Below are 6,429 nucleotides of genomic sequence, written 5' to 3' on the forward strand. Positions count from 1 at the left end.
TTTTGGCAATAAGTACTTTCTGATTTCATAATCTTTAAAAAATTAAGCTATATTCATTTGGCAAAAATGTTCATTTAGGAAGGGATTATACTAATAAAGAAAATGCTTATGTAAAATAAAACATAGATTACACAATTGTGCCCATGCTATAATTACAGTAATGTGAAAATAAATAGGTTTTTCTTTTTTTTTTTTTACAGTACTTGTACTACTTTTAATTTACATTTTTCCATACTTTTATTGAGAAACAAATAGCAATGAGACAGTTTCAAATCAAATCGCTAGGACAGTTTCAATAATTAACACATTGCATACTCTCTTCTTAGTGGTTAATTACTGTACAAGATGCGGACATGATATCCTATATACACACACTATTAGAACAAATCCCTCTATTCATTAAGAGAATGTAACTATACATCTATCCTAACCATTCTGAATACACAGATACAAAATGGATATTCATCTGTATCCCCTTTTCTTGTTAAGTTCCGTTATTTGAATATTAAAGGTGTGTAAACTCAGCAAAATATTCTAAAAGAGTCCAGTAGTCCATAATAGTATTGGGTCTTCCGCTTGACTGGCAATGTCAGAAATGGTTGACCTGAGTCCCCCACAGCTCAACATAACACCATGGCTTTACTTCTTATACTTCATATTTATACTTTTCTGCTGGATGGTTAAGACCAAGATAAATCACAACCTATGTAACAAGAATTTTACCTTTTGGATCTGATAAGGTCAGTGAAATCCCCTCAGGATTTATTCTGAGACCCTGTACCTCAGATTGTAGATCTTTCGTCAGTGTCAGCCATGTGGATGAGTCACGGCCATTGCTTGGCCAATGTGCTCTCTGTGAAAGCCTGAGAGAATGTTTTCTCTCCATGTGACTCTCCTTAGGCACACTCTACATCATCGATCACTTTCCTCTTTGGCCCCATAATCTCCTTGATCAGAAAATAAATAGGTTTTTCTAAGAAAAGGGAGCAAAAATAAGCCCAGTAAAATGGCAATGCTGGCTTGAATCTTGGTGATAGGACAGAGAGAGGAATTCCTATGGCACCGACTTTCTCTGTATTAGGGGCTTTCTATAAAAAGCATGCACAAATAGGAAGAAATAGACATTATTTTTTTAAAATGTGGCTGTGTGGCACATGCCTGCTGTCCCAGTACTTGGGAGGCTGAATCAGTATGATCGCTGGGAGTTGGAAGCCAGCGTGGGCTACATAGTGAGCTCCGGCCAGGCTGAACTGCATAGCGAGACCCTGTCACGAGCAAATAGAATACCTTGCCTTGCCCATCTGTGCAGAGCTGCGTGGGCCCTCCTCTGCTGCCCCTGCCAGGTTCCTCTCTGTATGTTATGCAAATGGCCTAATCAGCACCCAGAAGTGGGCAGTCTGGGTTTTGCCCCACACTGGGTGCATGAGGGTCCCTTGAGCCAGCCAAGGGCAGGCCCAGAATTCCAAGGCATGGCAGGCTTTAGCCTCTCTTGACCAACAGTGTCCCCCGGAGCCAAACATGGGACAGTGGCCTGGGGTGGCTCTTGAATGGGGCCAAGTGACAAAGTATTCTGAGTGACAGAAGTGTTCTCTGCCTGCACTGGCCATTAGGGTGGTGGGGTCAGAGCTGTTTAGCTGAATCTGGGGCCTAAAGCCTAGGGACTGCCACCTGGCACTTTGATCTCCGCCCATCCTGCAGCTCAGCCACACACTTAGCAAAGTGCCATGGAGGACATGGATTTTTACTGCCCTCCATGGTGTGCACAGAGCCCAAGGAAACAGGATCAGGTGAGTAAGGGGGCAGTCTTTGACAGCTGTCGCACCACTAGGGCATGGCCCCTGGCTTGCCTGGACCCTTCCTTCCTTCCTTCCTTTCTTTTTTTTAATATTTATTTTTTTATTGAGAAATAAATATGAATGAGACAGTTTCATAGCTGATTAATAGGTCTTTCTTTCTTTCTTTCGTGGGTCCTGGGAATCAAACTCAGCACCTTGTACTTGCCAGGAGGCTCTGTGCTGCTGAGCTGCGTCACTGGCCTCTTGGCTGCCCACTCTGACAACAGGGCATATTCATCTGCCCAAACCAAACTGGGTACCTGTGTCCCCACTTATCAAGTGTTCATATCAGAGCCTGGACAATTGTGGGGTGCTTCTTCAAATGTCCCCAAGTCCCTATAACTCCTTGAGGAGCCAGCATATAATCAGCTGTGTGTCACAGGGGAGTGGCCTTGGGGATGGCTTCAGGATCCTTGTGAGGTGCCATGGACAGTCTACTCTGGAGCGCTGGAAAATTTTCTCCTTGTGCCATCCAATGTGGTAGCCCCCGCTGGCTACTGAGCACGTGACCTGTGTCAGTGCGACTGATGAGGGAAATGTGTCATTTCACTTTCATGAATTGCTGCCTGTGGATAATGTGACACTCAAAAGTGGTTCACAAAAGAATTTCTTGTTTTGAGACGGGGTCTTGCTGTGTAATCCAGGCTGGCCTTGAACTTATTATGTAGCCTAGACTGGCCTCAAACTCACAATCATCCTCCTGCCTCAGCCTGAGTGCTGGGATGACAGGCCTGGGCCAGCATGCCTGGCCGTGAAGAAAGTTCTCACTAGAACAGAACTGTTACCCACTTGCTGAGCGTTCATGTATGAGGCAGCAGAAGCCGGCTCACGACCCCTTGGAAAGAGCACTCTGAAAGGACATGGATGGGGCTCCTCACATGCACAAGGCTTGAAGCCAAATCTCCAGAAACCTTCCGGGTCAGAGTTCTCCTGCCAGCTGCACAGTCACTTAGCCTCAGCCTTCCCGCCTGGGCCCAGGTTCCACCATGCACCAGCCACACGCCCATGTCCTCCCGGGGGGGGAGAGCCGCCCATCTGGGGGAGCCACGCGGCTTGGACCCTTCTCTTGAGGCTGCTCCCAGGCCAGCTGCCAGTGCAGCCCACCTGACAGAAGGTGCCCAGGCAGGGGAGGGCCTTCCAGCCAGGCAGCCCTTGGCCTGGCTCCTGCTGGCCAAGCCAGAGCGGTGGAGAGAGGCCCAGCAAGGAGCTGGGAAATGGCAGGGGACAGGAAGAGCCATCTGTGGTACAGTACGGCCTCTACCTGCCTGCCCAGCCCAGGATGCTAGCTGCAATCATGGAGACAGATCTGGTCGGTGGCACTCATAGGTGCTGAGGTCACAGGGTCTGCTTTTGGTGTCACAGCCCAGGTCCCTGTCTATCAGCTGCTCCTTTGTAGGGGTCCCCTGAAGGGGGTCACACAGATGACTTACTGAAAAGCAAGTAATTCTCTAAGTTGCTGTGCATGGGCAGAGATCCCCTTTCATCCTTTCTCTCAGTAGGGACATGTGGGTGCGGAGACCCGCGTCACAGCTTTGGAGCTGTGGATCTTCCCAAGAATCCCTGGCCTGCCCCAGCAGGGACACCAGGCAGTCAGTGTGGGTGCACAACGCTCCCTCCTGCCAAAGCCAGCATTTGCTTCTAGGGACAATGGGACAAGCTTCTCCAGACAGTGGAACAAGTGGCCTGATTCTCTGGCCCTGTCCCAGCTTTGCCACCTACCAGATGTGGACTTGGAGCAAGTTACCTAAACTCTCTGGCCTCTGCCTGGTGAGCTGCAGGTGGGGTACAAGCACACTTGCTTCAGTGGCCTCCTAGTTCAATGGAGTGAGAAAACTGTCCTGGAAGTACTCGGACAGTCTGGCAAAGGGGACCGCTATGATTATAGTCACAATTGACGTAACCTCTGATGGTGACACCCACCAGGCATCAATTTAAAATCAGAGGGGTCCAGGTGTCTTCAGTTCTCTGAGGTGACAGAGGAGGGGTCAGGGGTCCCAGGACACTGAGCTCCTGCAGGTCGTGCTCTGCGGGGCTCTGAAGCTGACCCCATGCCCCAAGGCTGCCTCTGTGGCCACTAGAGAACAGCATCCCTGACTCACAGCCCTGGCCTCTCCTGCCGCTAGCTCAGGAGTGAGTCAACCTCCTCAGCTCCCAATCCTGAAATGTCAGTTCAGAACCCGACCAGCACACCCCCATCCACTCCTGGATCTGGAGCAGGGAAGGGACTTGGCCAAGGTCACAAAGACCATTGGGTGCAGAGCTGGCACCAAAGCCCAGAGATCCTGTCACTGGAGCCTGAGGCACCTCTCCGAGTCTCCTCTGTCTCTCGTCGCCCCCAGGGACCTGCTGTGGGTGCTTTCCCAGCATGCTCCTTGCTGCCGGGGGGCTTCCCTCCCTACAGGCCTGGCTCTCCTGCTGGCTCTGTACAGCACCCCGTCCCACGCCACCCCACTTCCATCTGCCTGCCTCACCCCCTTCTGTGCCAGAGCATGCATGTCCCTCACTCCAACCACCTGGCAGTGCTGGGCATCCACTGGGCTGGGCTGCTGGGGGAGACTGGCTGTGTCCTTGGCCCTCCCCCACTCGAGGTGAGGCAGTGATAATCGATGGGCTGGGACCACAACTGCCCGGTCCCTGCCAGCTAGCCTTCTAGCTCTCTGCTGCAGACTGGAGGAGCTGAGACCTGGGTCCTCCGCTAGGCTGCGGCCCCTTGGCTCCCTGGTCTGCATCCATCCCAGCTCCCCTCTCCAAGACCTAGGGCCTCTGTTTGTTCACCTATGAAAGGAGGGCAATGGAAACAGCAGCTCACCCATGTGGCTGATGGCAGCCGTGGACGCCTGGGTCCAGAAATGCGCTTTGAAGCCTTATTAGTACAACTATTAGGAAGACCCCCTCATACACACAGCAGCGTCTCGTCCATGTGCTCAACGTGAAGGGGGCTCCACCTATACTTTCAGGGCAACACTGCATTTCCTGCCTTCTTGGGGCCTCGATGATCCCATCTGACAAATGGGGACAGAAATCCAGGCCTTGCTTCTCCTTTTGGGTGAGTCTGCAGATTCTGTGAGGTCAAGGTCATGAACGCACCACCCACAAACCAAATGCCCACTCTGCCAGGCCTATGCTGGGCACTCAAGCAACCCACACTGGTTCCTCCTTTCAGATGCTCACGGACCAGAGAGGGGTGATGGCCAGGGATGAGGGCACAGAGTTAGGGGTGAGTAGAGGAGGAACGAGCAGGGGGCACCTTCCAGGCTGGTGCCCAACTCCTTGGTAAGGAGCCAGGGGAGACTGGTATGAGGTCAGCCAGGACCAGGGTGGGCTTGACACCACAATGAGCAGGGACCCGCTATAGGTCAGTACCTCAAGGCCTTGCCTGTGGGAGATACAGTCACCTCACTCTGGTCCAGCCCTGGGAAGTGGCCAGCACCTAGTGCAGGGAACTATGGCCCCTGCCCTGCCCCGAGGCCGAGGACTGGAATGCTTTCTTGGCCCCTCAAGACCCGGGCCCTAATCACCCTGCCCAGGCGCAGGTCCCGCCCTGCAGCCCAGCCTCCTCAGGGGTCCAGCCACGGAGCCCTGAAGTGCCCAGGGAAGCAGGCAGCAGGTCTCAGAGAGGGGAGCGGGTGGTCTGGACTCCAGGGCCAGAACCCGTGCGCTGGGGTTTCCAACCCTGGGAGCCCCAGGCCCTTACAGAGGAAACCTTCTGGCCAAGGTCACACAGGTGAGGAGGGGCAGAGCGGTTCCCTGAGGATGGAGACACGAGTGCAGCCACTGTGCTGGGTCCATGCGGGCGGTGGGCTCGGCGGGCGGCTATGTGGGAGTGCAGGGGACAGTGTGGGAACGCGCGAGGCGAAGGATGACACAGTGCGAAGGCGCAGGGGGAGGGGTGCCGCCAGGCGCTGTGAAGGTGCGTGCGCACCGGCGACTCCCGGCCCAGGCCCAGCGCCCGGGCTGTGCCTGCCCTGAGCCCCCGCAGCAGCCCCCGGCGGCCTTGTTCCCCAGACACGGATGCGCGTGCGCGCGGGATGCGGGGCGCTGCCCGCCGGCCCCGGGGCCCCGGGGTGACGCGCGGCCACGGTGCCGCAAGGACACGCAGGCCCGGCATTGGGCGCAGGTGCCTCGGGAGGGGACCTGTGACCCCCCCCACCTGCCACCACACCACTTGCTGGGCTGCCCTTCCTCCCCCGCCAGCGCCCGCGCCCACCTCGTCTGCCCCCGTGCGCCCTGGGCACCACTTACCCCGGCATGGGCACAGCCGCCACCGCGGCCTCGGCTCTAGCGGACGCTGTCGCTGCGGAGGGCGCCCGGCGGGCAGCGATCCGTGCCAAGGACGGAACGGCCCGGGCACGGGGCGGCCTGGCCAGTGGCGCGGAGCTGGTCCCTGTGCTGCGAGTGAGGGCTGCGGCGAGTGCTCTCCACGCTCCGCGAACCGGCAGTGGCAGCGGTGGGCGACGCGGTGCGCTCCCTTGCTCGCTCACTCACTCGCTCGACTCCAGCCGCAGCTCTGAGCTCTGAGGGAGGGAGGCAGGGAGGGAGGGAGGCAGGGAGGGAGGGAGGGAGGGAAGGAGGGAGGGGTGGGGAAGGGAGGGAG

This window comes from Octodon degus, unplaced genomic scaffold (genome assembly GCF_000260255.1).
Source record: "Octodon degus isolate 3935 unplaced genomic scaffold, OctDeg1.0 scaffold00218, whole genome shotgun sequence".
NCBI lineage: Eukaryota > Metazoa > Chordata > Mammalia > Rodentia > Octodontidae > Octodon > Octodon degus.